Here is a 16,377-nt window from a genome sequence, read left to right as displayed (position 1 = left end):
AGGGAATTTGCTCTTTGCTTCTAGGAGCCATGTAGTGTGTGTGCTCAGATTTCTGGAAAAAGGGATTGCCTGCATGCTATTTGCTATTGCTTCCCTTCCGAGGCTGGAGTATACGTGTAAATAAAGCAAGCTATGCTGAGAATATACCCAGATTCCACATCACTGATTTCTCCTTGGAAGCTGACCTGCAAGGCCCCGACATCTGCTACATCTTAGTAATATAGCGACACTCAGCCATTGGACATTGGTGTCAGAATAAGGGGCAATGTATATTTCCATAGCAGGTTTACCATCTACTTTTACATATGATTTTATTACTGGGGGGGGGGGGGGTTACTGCATGATGGTATGTGTAGTTTTGTTACCTGTAATCCTGTAGTACTGGTCGAACTATTTTTATGAACAATTTATTCATTGTATGTTTTGCAATTTGCTTATTGTCAGACAATGATTTTTTTCATCATTATATTTGTTCAGTGAATACTTTATGAACACAATGTAAGTGTTATTTGCAAACTGTTCATAGTAAATACTATTTTGAGTATTCAGTATGGCCACACATGAGCTTACTACAGCACTCTGGACAAGAAATACTAATCTAGATAAAGTAAAATAAAATCGGGAAACAGAGAATTCATATCTGCTCCCTCAGAAAACCCTGCTTGGAAACTTCAAGTTCTGGAATGCTGGGAAAAAGATTCTGATATACTCTCAAATTCTGGTCACTAAAAATGCTGCTGAGACTAAACTAACATTGCATTTCACAAAACCCATTATTCAGTGCACTGGAGACATTATCTAGTGGTAGAAGCAGAATGCTATCAGACTTCCACATCTTGCTTTCATGATGTCTTTCCTTGGAGTCTTGCCCAGCAGTGTGCCTTTTCCCAGCCTTTTGTGCTCCAAGGATACAGACACTCTGAGGATACACACACTTACAGGGTTTGTTGAAGAGTGGTTAAAAATGACACATTTTTCAGGAATTTTTTTTTTGGAGTGCTACCAAAACCTAAAAAAGATTAAATTTAGTGTTGTAGTCATTAAAAGCGTGTAAAACTCCAGCATTAAATGCATTTTAACTCAACCCTGACTTGCATTTGAACTACTTCCAGGGTTGCCACCTCTGATGTACAAAAAACTGGGACAGCTGGGATGATTCTAAGAACAAAAAACGGGACACATGGCAGATTTACAGATTTCCCAGGACAACTACTACCCCACCCCACCCAAAAAAAAAAAATAATAATGTTCCTGGGAAAACCTGGGTAGGTGGAAACCCTACCTGCTTCCACAAATAACATGGATATTGTTTGTGCCTGCAACCTTTTTGTCAGAGATACATACAACTTTTTTTTTCTAATATCCACAAATCTGTTGAAGGTCCTGTTCACGAATGAACTTTGAGTCTCAATCCATCTGGCTGGGTATACCACTTAACACAAGTCCGTAGATATGGAAAGATTGTTTGTTTTAAGCATGGATCAAAAGACTGCCTTGTCCCACTTTGGATGCACTCACATGATTCCCTTCACTCTTCCATGTCTCCCCCCAGTCCTTTGTGCATGACTCCTAGGGATGTGTTCTGGTCACCTGCCCCCATGTCTATATTATCTGCATTCCCTTTTTGCCCCCCAGTATCCTTCACTGACTTCCATGCAGCCCTCTGTTGCTTCAAAGTACATTCCTCCCACCCTTCCATGCCTGCTCCTGGCCCCTTTCATGTCCCATTCATGACTCCTACAGTCCTCCACATTGCATTCCACACTCATTTATGTGTACTCCACTTTCATGCACCCACATGCTCTCACCCCAGTTTCCATTCCATACAGTTATCTATGCTTTTAAGTCCTCAGCACCCCCTATCATGCTCCATGCTCCAACAGTGTCTTCTTTTATCTCACTAGAACCCCCATTCCAAGATCAGGGAGCATGGCATCATGCCACCCCTCCATGTGATCCTCCAATACATGTCCTTCCAGACTCCTACCCTCCTCGTTATGCCTCCCCTACATCTCCCCATACTACATCTTGAACTCTTGTCTAAAAACATTTCTCCTGAGTCTCCTAGCTCACAGTCCCTGTCACCCCCCTTTTCTGGCTCAACACTACAGAAGTTGCATCAGCAAAGCCTGTGTTCAGTAGAAAGTTAGTTTATAAATGTAAATATTTATATATGTTTAAAACAGATATTTAAACTTTGCATACACTATTATCTTTAAACTCAATTAATCCCCCCCTTCTCAGCATATTACTACTCATTTGCATGGGCCAACACAGCAAAATACATTGGGAGATTCTAGAACAAGCCATTTTAGAGACATAAGGAAAATAAAACAACAGTTTCTTTTTCTCCAAACCTATGGACCTGAGTTTCTTATTTTTTGCCCAACCTAAGGCCCCTTTACACTGCCAGATCAATGTAAAGAGTTCTTAGTGTAAATGAGAATCAGGCTCCATAATTTAGTAATTCCTTTTCTGAATTTACTAATACCAAACTTCCCCGAAAAGTATTCTCCTAGAATGAGATGTGGCATGCAAAGTATCAAGACAACTTCTAAGAGGGGAAGGTATTAAATTTGGGACTTATAATGGGAAGCTGGCTTCAACCCTACCTATGAAATGGCCGCTGCCCCTCTATAACAATGATGCAATATCATTTGTAAAATGGCACAGGTATTTTGCAATCATCCACAGGCAAGGTATGGGTACTGTTAATAAAAAGTATCTGTACATCTCACTGAGCCATTGCACTGTAGTTCTTAAAATAGGAAAATAAAATCAGATTCAAATATCATTTAAAAAAAAAGTGCCAGAGCAATTTGCTGCTTCTACTCCCAGTTAAAACCTCTTCTGTGCTCTAAATATATTACCTATTTTCTTATGCACTTGGTAAATGGAATACACTTAAACATATTTTACAGCCTGCTCAAAATGCCACTCTCAGCATGATCTAATTTACAAGTAGAGTACTCTTCTGTTACCAGGCTTCTCTGCTGTCTACCATCCACAAAATTATTTTCTCCTTCAGTGTTATGTGCTGGTGCCCTACAACCTGCAATATTTAACAATCAAAATAATCTTTAAAAAAAAAACATTTACATATAAGTCATAAAAATGTAACACTGCTGGGAGCAGGGCGGGGGATGGGGAGAAGTAGAGGTGAAATAAAGGGGGAAACAGCAGTATTGTTCATTTGTTGGAAAACTAGGTCAGCTTTGAGATATTTCATCTTTGATGTTTCAATCACAGTCCTGGTTAATAACAATAGTTTGGCTGCAGTTTTTCAGTGGGGGTGGAGGGAAATACCCTTTATTTTCCGATGTAACACGAGTTTGGGATATTTATCACTAAGCTGGAAGCTGTTAATACTTCTGAGTGTCCAAAACCAGATTGTTCTTCTTTTTATTGCTATTGTCATGAAGTGAAGAAACAGATTGACAGAGCCAGAAGAGTACCCAGAAGTTACCTACTATAGGACAGGCCCAACAAAGAAAATAACAGAACGCCACTAGCCATCACCTTCAGCCCCCAGCTAAAACCTCTCCAGTGCATCATCAAGGATCTACAACCTATCGTGAAGGATGACCCATCACTCTCACAGATCCTGGGAGACAGACCAGTCCTCACTTACAGACAGCTCCCCAATCTGAAGCAAATACTCACCAGCAACCACATACCACACAACAAAAACACTAACCCAGAAACCTATCCTTGCAACAAAGCCTGGTGCCAACTGTGTCCACACATCTATTCAGGGGACACCATCATATGGCCTAATCACATCAGTCACACTATCAGAGGCTCGTTCACCTGCGCATCTACCAATGTGATATATGCCATCATGTGCCAGCAATATCCCTCTGCCACGTACATTGGCCAAACTGGACAGTCTCTACATAAAAGAATAAATGGACACAAATCAGATGTCAAGAACTGTAACATTCAAAAAGCAGTCGGAGAACACTTCAATCTCTTTGGTCACTCGATTACAGACCTAAAAGTTGCAATTCTTCAACAAAAAAACTTCAGAAACAGATTCCAACGAGAGACTGCTGAATTGGAATTAATTTGCAAACTGGATACAATTAACTTAGACTTGAATAAAGACTGGGAGTGGATGGGTCATTACACAAAGTAAAACTATTTCCCCATGTTTATTTCCCCCCCTAGTGTTCCTCACATGTTCTTGTCAACTGCTGGAAATGGCCCACCTTGATTATCACTACAAAAGGTCCCCCGCACCCAACTCTCCTGCTGGTAATAGCTCAACTTACCTGATCACTCTTGTTACAGTGTGTATGGTAACACCCATTGTTTCATGTTCTCTGTGTACATAAAATCTCCCCACTGTATTTTCCACTGCATGTATCCGATGAAGTGAGCTGCAGCTTATGATAGCCTATGCTCAAATAAATTTGATAGTCTCTAAGGTGCCACAAGTGCTCCTTTTCTTATTCCTAGTTGGTAAATTTAGCATATAAATGTCAAAAATGGAAATATAGCAGAATGATAATACCCACTGCCTATTTTTACCAATGGACTGAAGTAAGCCACGAAGTTCCTTCTGAGTAATCTAGGATCAGAGGAGGCCATCAATTTCTTAAATCAGTGGGAGTTCTGCTTAAAACCTAATGGTACAATATAGCCCTTAGTGATTACCATCAGCTCAAAACGATACGAAATGAACACCTGCTTTTTAAAAATCTTTGGGTGGAGTAAATCTTATCAAAAGGAATGTGTTCCAAACATGCTTATCCATTACCATCCAGACTGAGAATATGTAAATCTCTTTCAAGAATATACAGTTTAAAGCCCTGTGATTTTAATGTATGAAGGTGGTTTTGGAGGAAGCTTTTTGAAATGGGACCTAGTATTCGACAAATGTTTTCAATTAGATAATGTGTTATGTGTTATGTGCTGCAACGGAGGGTGCTAAAGGAGTTTGCTGATGTGATTGCATAGCCATTGGCCATTATCTTTGAAACTCATGGTGATTGGGGGAGGTCCTGGATGACTGGAAAAAGGCTAATGTAGTGTCCATCTTTTAAAAAGGGAAGAAGGAGGATCCTGGGAACTACAGGCCAGTCAGCCTCACCTCAGTCTCTGGAAAAATCATGGAGCAGATCCTCAAGGAATCAATTCTGAAGCACTTAGAGGAGAGGAAAGTGATCAGGAACATTCAGCATGGATTCACCAAGGGCAAGTCATGCCTGACTAACCTAATTGTCTTCTATGACAAGATAGCTGACTCTGGATGAGGAGAAAGCAGTGGACATGTTATTCCTGGATGTTAGCAAAGCTTTTGATACGGTCTTCCACAGTATTCTTGCCAACAAGTTAAAGAAGTATGGGCTGAATGAATGGACTATAAGGTGGATAGAAAGCTGGCTAGATCATTGGGCTCAACAGGTAGTGATCAATGGCTCCATGTCTAGTTGGCAGCCAGTATCAAGCGGAGTGCCCCAAGGGTCAGTCCTCAGGCTGGTTTTGTTCAATATCTTCATTATAAGACATATAAGACTATAAGAAGACATTTAATTGCCTTAGTCTGGAATAATAATAATAATAATAATAATTAATAATAGTTCTAGCAGGCTATATGTAGGATGTGGGGGTGGGGGGAGCGGTGTCAGGGCAAAAAGGAGGTGTTTCTTTCCATTTCATAGCAGCATTTCTGAGGTGTGGTAAGGACTAGATATTTAAGTCACTATACCGATAACTTGTATTTATCCAAATATCCATGAAGCATGTCAGGAATAACTTGCTGCATATCGGAAGACCATTTAAGCCTTTGAAGGGGCAGTAGCTCACAGCAGGTGGTCCATGAAAAGCCAAAGTGGACATACTGAAGAGTGGGAAAGAGTAGAATTATGGGGAAGACATGTCTGTCTGCCACTGGCACCCTACTGAAGGCATTAAAAAGAGGGATTTCTGGAGTCTGAAGGCAGATGTGGTCAAAAAGGAGGAGATGACTGGAGAATGGAGGAGAGAGTAGTTTCTTCCTTTGAAGTTCATATTTTCTTTTAACCCAAACTGCAACTTGAATTGCAAGGGGTTTGAATGCTCTTATCCCTTGATAACTGAACCCACTGCCACTCTAGACATTTAATGAGGGGTCTTCACTCATTAAACTTATATCTTATACTTGCAGCTCTTCTTTGCTTGCTTGTTTTCTTTGGGCCCCTTTTTATGTTTCAACTCTACCAAACTGAAAAAGACATGTCAATTAGCTTGGGAGTTCAGATGGATAGCTGTGTACATGATTAGCGGAGTCCCATTAAAGTGCTTTCTATTTTTAAGTTCCATTTTGGACAATGCCAAGAAAAAATATCATTCAACAAATAAAAATTATAACCTAAACCATTTTCAGAATAACTGACAATATGAAGGGAAAATTTATACAAGGACATTGGTAGAAAACACACATCTGAAACTTTTCTTCTGTATCATTAAGGGCTTGATTGTGTCCCAAGGACACAGCCATTGCAAGGAAGAAATTCACAGTTCCCTTCCTGCTTGCCCTTGCTCCAGATGGGAAGTAATTTTTTGTTTGCATATGGCTCCTTTGCCCAAATAAGCTCATTGGCTCATTCCCTGCTTCATGCTGCCCACCTTCTCTGGTGCAGAGTAAGCAGACACATAGCACCCCTTATTCCTTCATACCTCGAGCCAAGTAGATCATGCGGAGGGATGAAGGAATTTCTGAACCCACTCACAATCATGCCCATACTGATGAACAAAAACACATATTTGAGGAACAACTAACTTCTCTCAAATACGCATAGAAATAATGTAGTACTTGTAGCCCATAAGTGTAATGATTTTGTACAGTTTTGAAAAGTAGATATTGTAAAAATGGAATAAGAAATATCAAGATAAAGCAATAATACCATAAGGACACATTGGCTCATTCAAGCAACCCACTGTTCTCTGACTGACAATGCATATAATATTTAATGAAGGAATTTTGTAAGTTATTGGCATTTGCTTTCTCAGAGCTTTTTTCAGGATAGAATGTTTGTTACATTCATGGCAACACAAAATAAATGTAACAGTAGAGTAAATGGATACTGAGAACATATTTTTTCTATTGTGCTCAGATAGTGAATGGATACATCTCTCTTCCTCATTCATTCTCCAAGCAGGATGAAGGGGAGTAGCTAACATTTGAGGAGATCTACTTGTGGCCTGACCCCACTCCTACTACAGTAAATGTAGAGGTTCTCATTGATTTCAGTGGGGGTTGTATCAGATATTTGTTGTCAGAGTAATAATGCATTAATTTTTATTTATTAATTTATTTAGATTTGTTACTAAGCTACACTAATTATTATTAAACTACAATAAAACAGCAGCATCCAGTTGTCTTGGCACCACTGACTGTCTTTTAAAAATACAGTAATAAAATACACCCATCCGTTATGCTAGATTAGGGGTCAGCAACCTTTGGCACGCAGCCCATTAGGGTAATCCACTGGTGGGCTGCAACACATTTTGCTTACATAGACCGTCCACAGGCATGCCCCCCCCCCCCCCCCCGCAGCTATTAGTGGCCATTCCCGGCCAATTCCCGGTTTGCCATTCCCGGCCAATGGGAGATTCGGAAAGAGGTGGTCAGAACGTCCCTGTGCTGCTTTCTGCAGCTCCCATTGGCCGGGAATGGTGAACCACAGCCAGTGGGAGCTGCAAGGGGCTGTGCCTGCGGACTGTCAAAGTAAAGAAAATGTCTTGCGGCCCACCAGCAGATTACCTTGATGGGCCATGTGCTGAAGGTTACTGACCCCTACTCTAGATCAAATCAAATAACCCATCAACAGTTCAGTTGTTCATAGATAACAGTCCCCTCTGGAATCCCATATCATCACCATCCATGCATATACAACACCCATCTCCTCATGGAGAATGGAGAAAGGGTGGGTCCTGTAGGCTAACAAACTCAAGGTATTACAGTACTGGAAAGGAAGGAAGTTAAAAAGGACTGGGGCCCTCACAGTAAATACTGATCACTGAAGGTATTAAAGAATTGTTTCTTGCTGAGTCTCTGAGAATGGATCTTCTGTGGTAGACTGAGCAGGAGCTTGCTTACTTTTCTCATTTTAGATCGTATGACTCCCAAAGGCAGGGCATGATTTGTAAAGAGGTATTAGGGCCTGTTGACAATACACATAAAGCCATATATCTGAAAGACATGTTTAACCCTTTCAGATAACCCAGTTTCAGTGAACAAGGTTGTTGTAACCACAAAACAGGTTTTTTTTTAAATCACAATACGAGAGATCTGACAACACAAGGTATCTCTTGTCAGCTGAGTTTGTTCCACCACACCTGCCACACTGCCTAGGTATGTTTATAGTTGTGTATTCTAAGAAAGTACAGCTAGCTCTTCCATATCATCTCAAAAGGAGATAGAATGCCTGGAGAACATTAATATAAGGTGATAGATAAGCAGAACGAGACAAGTTGGTTACACTGTTACAGTCAGTGGGGTTGTACTGGTACAGTCAGGGGATACTGACTACACAGCCAAAAACATGGTGACAAGAAAACTACCATGTGCCAATCTGTGCTGCTCCCTAAAACAGAACTTTTAGTGATCACAGTCACTAATCCAATGTTAGGCATGTTGTGTATAGACACAAACCATTTCTATAGCCCGCTGTGATATTGAATGGTTACAGAATCAATTAAATGCTGTGGCATAGAATGGGCTGTATTTAGTGCACCATGGGTTTGTGCTTCTTTCTATACATTTATCTGATAACCAAAATAGTAAGATAAGGATTTAAAGATAAAGGGTAGTGACCTTTACATTTTGGACTCAATAATTGCTAGTTTGTCAGTAATTGCTAATTTGCCTGCCATAGTTTAAGGACAGAATTTAGAGGGGGCTTATTTCCTGTGGAGCTTTTCTTTTGATATGTTGTTTGTGAATTTCTTATGTGTCACATTTATTTAATGAAGCTAGGTCAAATACCTGCCTCAAATATAAAAAGCTTGTTCCATTAAGCTGGCTTCACTTTAGTGAGGGCTTGCAGATGAATACAGATAGAAAGGTAGTCTCGGATTTTGATTCTGAGTGAAAATAACAGTTGGTCACTGTGTAACTCAATAGTAGAACTGGTGGAATACTGCCAAACAACAACAACAACAAACATTTCTTTGAATAAAAACATGACATTTGCATTTATGACATTCATAACTCTTTTACTGGCTGGCTGTGAACATTTAAATGGCAAGTGTTTGATAAAAATGTTCACATAAAAAGACATGGATACTTGTACAAATTTGTATTGATAGATGAAGTGTTCATGTGGCTAACTTGAAAGCTCTGGATGTCTCCCAAAACACAAAATAAGGGACAACATGTGACTTAGTTAACAGATTGAACTTCATAGAGAAAGTGACTCTATACCCACTGGTTGCAGCACTCACCTAGGATACGGGACACCTTGCTTTACTCAGAATCAAGGGTACTCACCCTTCTATTGGTTTTGATGAAATTGTTTGTTAGGATATAGATATTCAGGCTGCCTCTAAAGGCCTATACTCTAAGAATTTAGGTGTATTCTTATCACTTGGCTAGCTATAGAGGTATAAAAGAAAGAATCAAAATCACTTTCTGCCAGTGTAAGGTCCTTCTCTTACTGTAACAGTCTGAGGCTCTGTTCTTAGGCTAAGGCCTTTGGCTAAGCAACAGAGGCAGCCATAAACTGGGAAGCAACCGGTCCCCTGGCAGGCCGGGCCGATTTGTTTACCTGCTGCGTCCACAGGTTTGGCTAATTGCGGCTCCCAGTGGCTGTGGTTCGCTGCTCCAGGCCAATGGGAGCTGCTGGAAGAGGCGCAGGCTGAGGGACATACTGGCCGCCACTTCCAGCAGCTCCCATTGGCCTGGAGTAGCGAACCGCGGCCACTGGGAGCCGTGATCGGACGAACCTGCGGACACGGCAGGTAAACAAACCCGCTGGCCCGCCAGGGGCTTTCCCTGCACAAGCGGCAGAACAAGTTTGGGAACCACTGTTCTAGACTATCTAAGAGGGAATGACCCTAATTACCATTTACATACTTTTCTAACATATCTCTAAAGACTGACTCTGGGTCATTCAGCCAGTGAGCTGCTTAACCCTTTCTACTGACACCTTATTTGACCCACTTTGTATTAGATTCTTTGCAATTATATAACAGTGGTAGCAATAATGATTTTCATGGTCATATTCTAATCAGATAACCTCACAGGGCACACTGGTATATAGTTTTCCCCTTGAGGCACCTGTGATAGTGCAACTAGACACAGACTTTGTAGAACATTTCTAACAACCATTACTGTTTAGCCAAGACAGCTCAAGACATATACAGATCTATGCAAATAAGAAACAACTGTATACAAGTCTCTGCATAAGTTTCCTAACTTAAACATTCTTTAGGATTTGGTCAGCGTCTACTCTCCTGAACTTCGCTCCTACAGAACATACTTCTTTTCCTGTTTTGGTCAGTGAGAGGGGGCTGCTCGGAGCAGACCTGGTCTGTTTATAACTTAAAGTGTCCTTTTTCAGATCACTCCTATTCATCCTATTTCCCCTCTCAGATGATCAGCTGCCTGGTTACCAGCCCACCTGGGTTTACTGGTTCTTCTGGATGGTAGCCAGCTTCACTGACCTAGGTGCCTTCATTTGAATAAAGATTCATCAAGGTATAAGGCAGTGGTCAGCAACCTGTGGCATGCATTCCGTGAGGGTAATCCACTGGAGGGCCGCGATACAGTGTGTTTACATTGACTGTCTGCAGGCACAGCCGCCTGCAGCTCCCCGTGGCCACAGTTTGCCATTTCTGGCCAATGGGTGCTGCGGGAAGAGGCGGCCAGCACGTCCCTGAGGCCTGTGCTGCTTCCCGCAACTCCCATTGGCTGGGAACAGTGAACCGCAGCCACTGGGAGCTGTGGGTGGCCCTTCCTGCTGATGGTCAATGTAAACACCCTGTATTGTGGCATGCCAGCGGATTACCCTGACTGGCCGTGTGCAGCCCATGGGCTGCAGTTTGCCCATCACTGGTTTAAAGGTTTAACAACCTCCATTGTTAGCCTTGTGTCATTCAAATTTCCGTTCAAGATTATTTTTTTTTAAAAGGAGAAAAGCCTTACAATCAAAATGGAGTTTCTACTTTGACATAAATGTATACAAAGAGTTCATAACATCATACAGAATTCATAAATTGTAGATGGATTCCCAGAATCATTAAAATCTACAAAGAGTGAAGCAAAATAATTTGAAGAGTAGCTGCTGAATTTGTTTTATATTCTCCATACCTTCACCCAGAATAGTTACTGAGAGAGGGAGATACCTACATTTATTTCCAAATATTGACTGCTATGCTGAAATATTGCCTGAAAGGTTCTTAGGCAATTTAGAAATCCAGTGATAAGGGTTATTTTTTTAGAGGCAGCATTGGGACCATGAAGTGCTATAACTTGATCAAAAGATGCAATCTTTTAATATAAGGGGAAACTAGTTACTGTGTAAACTGAACTGCTGCTAAGTTTGTTCTGTCTTAGAGACATTTTACGTGTTAAGTCCATATCTTTACTAATAACACATTGCAATGGTCCAAAAATTGTAATATTACACATATCTGCTAACGGGCTTATAACTATATCATTGTTACTGAAATATTACAATATGTGGTTTGAAGGATCATCTTTCATCTGTCTATAATTCATATCTGATAGAGTGGAAATAGTATTGAAATGAAATTATGGAAAAAAATGAGTCATGACTCTTCAATGAGAGGGTTTCAGAGATATACCTTAAAACATAGACTGTAAACATAACATTTGAGATGAAGTTCATTAGTCCAGCAAAAGTCATAGTTCAGCTTCAGTTAATCACCAGGGCAGTGATAACACAAATGTGTAAACCATCTGGAGGCTTGGATTAGACAAATATTAGTCTCTTAGGGGAGTCCATTGTGTCCTTTCTGGAATAGCCCTCAGACTCCTATTTTTCATATCTCTGGAAAGGATCTGGTGTCTTGCAGCACCGCCATCTCCTTCAGTTTGGTCTCCTTGTTCTTTCCCTTTACTTAGGGTTGCCAGGCATCTGGTTTTCAACCAGAATGCTCGTCCAAAAGGGAACCTGGTGGCTCCAGTTGGCACACCAACCAGGCAGTTAAAAGTCCGGTTGGTGATCCAGCAGGGGCCCGGAGCTAAGGCAGGTTCCCTACCTGCCCTAGCTCCACACAGCTCCCGGAAATGGCCTCCAGGTTCTTGCAGTCACTAGGCATAGGGGTGGCCACAGAAGGTTCTGCCGGCTTCCCCTGCCCCGAGTGCCGGCTTCGCAGCTCCCATTGGCTTGGAACAGCAACCAATGGGAGCTGCGGGGAAGGCACGCGGAGCCTCCCTGGCCACCCATGTACCTAGGGGCTGAAGCGACTTGGTGGCTGCTTCCTGAGAGTAGCAGTAAGTACTGCCAGGACCCTGTACTGCCTCCCACAACCCAGCTCTCTCTTGCACCCACACTCCCCCACACCCGAATGCCCTTCCCCAGTCCTGAACCCGCTCCTGCACCCCGAACCCCTCATCCCCAGCCCCATCTGAATACCTTGGTCCCAGCCCAGAGCATCTTCCTGCACCCCAAACCCCTCATCCCTGGCCTCACCCCAGAGCCCACACCCCCAGATGGAGCCCTCACCCCCCATACCCCAACCCCCTGCCCTAGCCCAGAACTCTCTTGTGCACCCTGAACCCCTCATTTCTGGTCCCACCCCAGAGCCCAAATGACTAGCTGGAGCCCTTACCCACTCCTGCATCCCAGCTCCTAGTCCCAGCCTGGTAAAAGTGAGTGAAGGTGGAGGAGAGTGAGAGAACAGTACCTTCTGGCCAGAAGCTGCCTTCTCTTAGTATGGCTGGCACCAGGATGACCACTGGGCCACAAATAAACCATAGTTACAAGTGCACTGTGTGAATGGATGGATGTTGAATACAAGTTGTTATCGTCGTGAATGAAATATCTACTTATCACAGGTTGTTTGAATAGTGAATGCAATGTCTACATGACAGGAATGAAACATACATACACAGTAATTCTGAAGAACTTTTGCTGCTCTTTCTACAACTTCCTGTCTTCTCAATGAATTCTTCCCAGCATATATACTTCTTCCTCAAGTAAAAGCTTCCTCAAAAGTTAACAAATTCTCTTATATTCATTAAATCCAGATTATTTACAAATGCAGTTTTGAGGCGAGATTAATAAAATTGAGACTTTTCAGCTTGGAAAAGAGATGACTAAGGGAGGTATGATAGATATAAAATCATGACTGGTGTTGAGAAAGTAAATAAAGAAGTGTTATTTACTACTTATCATAACAGAAAACTAGGTGTCACCAAATGAAATTAATAAGCAGCAGGTTTAAAACAAACAAAATGAAATATTTCTTCACACAAACACACAGTCAAGACGTGGAACTGTTTGCCAGAGTATGTTGTGAAGGCCAAGACTATAACAGGGTTCAAAAAGAACTAGATAAGTTCAAGGAGGATAGGTCCATCAAGGCGATTAGCCAGGATGGGTAGGGATGGTGTCCCTAGCCTCTGTTTGCCAGAAGCTGGGAATGGGCGACAGGGGATGGATCACTTAATGATTACTTGTTCTGTTCATGCCCACTGGAGCACCTGGCATTGGCCACTATCAGAAGACAGGATACTGGGCTAGATGGACCTTTGGTCTGACTCAGTATGGCCATTCTTATGTTCTTATGCAATTTTTACTAATTGCTTATGCCTATTAAACAATACTTTAAAAGGAGGCTTCCATTACTCATTTAGATGACAGAGCCTTTACATAAATCAGAATCAGGACCTAAATGTTTTGCAGAGTTGGGTCGAATATTAAAAAAAAAAAGTGACAGATTTATCCTCCTCTTCTCTTTGTGAATCCACCACTAACAGACTTTGTAAGCATTATTCAAAATTATCTGATGATTGATAAACAGAATTGTTCTTAACTATTTAGCTTTGAGCATTTCCTGTTTGTAATTTGCTACTTTTGATATGTTGCTCTTCATCTAAATCACACATGGCCAGATCTGCCACTCTCATGCTTAGTCCCTCACCCTTCAAGTAGTCCTATTAAATTCAGTGGTCAAGTAAGTTGCTACACAGTGAAAGGGTGCCATATTTTATCCGTAGTGTTGTTTCCGCTTCTTCTGTGGTGACTCTCAAACTATGCAGAGCTTTCTGGATTGCTGTATGGATACCTCTGCTGCTAAATAAATAATGCACATTTGTATTTGTGCAAGCAATTGTGAAACTTTTTCTTTCCATGCAAACAAAAATTTGCTTATACAAATGTCTATAGAAGAAAATAAAAGGGGTTGAAAATGTCACCAAATACCACATTTTCTATTCAAATAAATGCTCACACACACAGTATAACCCAGATCTGATGTTTAGTAGTAGTGATTAGATTTAGTGCCATAGCTGATATTCCTCTTTTTGGAGGGTCTCAGGAGCATCCGCCAGCTACGGAAACCCTGTCAGCATAACTTCATTGATGCTGTGCTGCTAGAGGGCAAGAGAAGCTCCAAAGACATCATGGAGGTTATGGGGCACTGCCTGGGGGGCCCTGGATTCACATGGATCCTAGAAGATCCACATGGATTGTTGACTGAAACAACTGAGAAAAATCCTCTCTGAGGAGAATGTCAGAGATGTCCTCCTGTTAATCCTCCATCTATGAGTTATCTGCAGGTGGGGTTGTGCAGGCCCATAGTTTATAAACGATGAAAAAGACCTAATATGTTGTTCACTCCATTATTCTGCTGTGTGTGCTATTGTTCTTTACAGTCTCAAACATGTTTTAGCCTAATTTAGTATAACACTCATGTAACTGATCTTAGAGTTAAAGAATCTTTTCAGTGTCTCCATTTTTCTTGACACAATTTAATTTAATTACACCTATTTATTCCTCACAATTCCCTTCAAATACTCTTAGACTATTATTTAAGATAAAGGCATCCTCTTCCAGTCTACAATGTAGATCTATATCTTATTATACACACAACATTAAATTAAAAAGAACCTTATTAAGGTTGCAAAGTCAAGCACACAAAAATTAGGAAATGCCAGAATTAAGGTTTCCTGTCAACCTTAATTTGGCCAGCCTGAGTATATGTATTATGAGGATAAAGTCTTTAATAACATGATCACATGCTATTTTTTCTGTAGGACGTCTGCCTCACTCGGTGCTCGGACCTGCTCTGGTAATGAAACAAGGTTGTGTAGTAAAGGTGGCTGTTGTCTGTAGGATCCCGGATTATTTGTTGCAGAAGTTGGAATGTGTGTAGTTAACAAGGAAGGATAGCTCAGGGAAAAAAGGATGATCTCATGTTTAAGGTAGCTGAATGCTGCCCTGGAGAATCTAGCCTTGCCTCTACCACAGAGTTGCTGTATGATTCTAGACAAGTCATTTGAATCAAACTCTTCATAGGTGGTCACTAATTGTGTGTTCCTCATTTTCTGGGTGCCCTAATTGCTACCTTGGGATCTGATTTGCAGAAGTCCTGAAGAGCTGCAATCTCAGTCAATAGGAGATGTGCTTTGAACATACAAAAGCAGAAAAATCAGGTCATAGTCATATCAAACTGGATATCCAAAATTAGTGAATGCTTTTGAATTTACTTTGTGCCCTAGCTTCCCATCTGTAAATTGGGGATAATATCACTCACCCATCTCACAGGGGTTTTGTGAATAACTCAGATACTAGAATGATGAGTGCCATATATGCCACACATTGAACAATGAAAATACAAAATATTTAATAGGCACTCATTAAATGCATTGAATGAGGCAGGCAAACTCTAGAAAATATAGTCTTTAATAAATGATCACATACTATCATCTTAATATATATACAAAAAGGGGCTGAATTAAAGTTGCATAAGTAAGTGAAAGTCTGCCATTTCCTAACTATTAAGTGCTTGCAAACTTAGTAATGTTATTTTAACATAGTTTTATGAGTAGTTTCCTAGGTTTATAAAAAAGCAAATTAAAACAAAACAAAACAGAAATTCCATCATGAGGCATCATACTGACACCCACATGATTCATGAACAGACTTGGAATCCTTAGGTGCACCACTCAGTCCCTGTCACTTCAGCCAGCATAATAACTGATACAGAATGAAAACCTGTTACTGCTCCAACTGGCTCTGAATCCTTCCCCAATGTCTTTCACCAACTCACAGTCTCATTCAACTTGCCCAACCAGTCCAAGTCTCTCCCTGTGATGTTCTCCTCTGGTGTTATCCGGACCGGTGATCTTCTAGGTCACTCCAAACCTTACCCTGCTCTGCTGTGAGAACCCTCACTCCTGGGCTGTTCATGTACAGC

This window comes from Caretta caretta, chromosome 1 (assembly GCF_965140235.1).
Source record: "Caretta caretta isolate rCarCar2 chromosome 1, rCarCar1.hap1, whole genome shotgun sequence".
NCBI classification, from domain to species: domain Eukaryota; kingdom Metazoa; phylum Chordata; order Testudines; family Cheloniidae; genus Caretta; species Caretta caretta.
The sequence above is the reverse complement of the archived record's forward strand: the minus strand, read 5'-3'. Positions refer to the sequence as shown.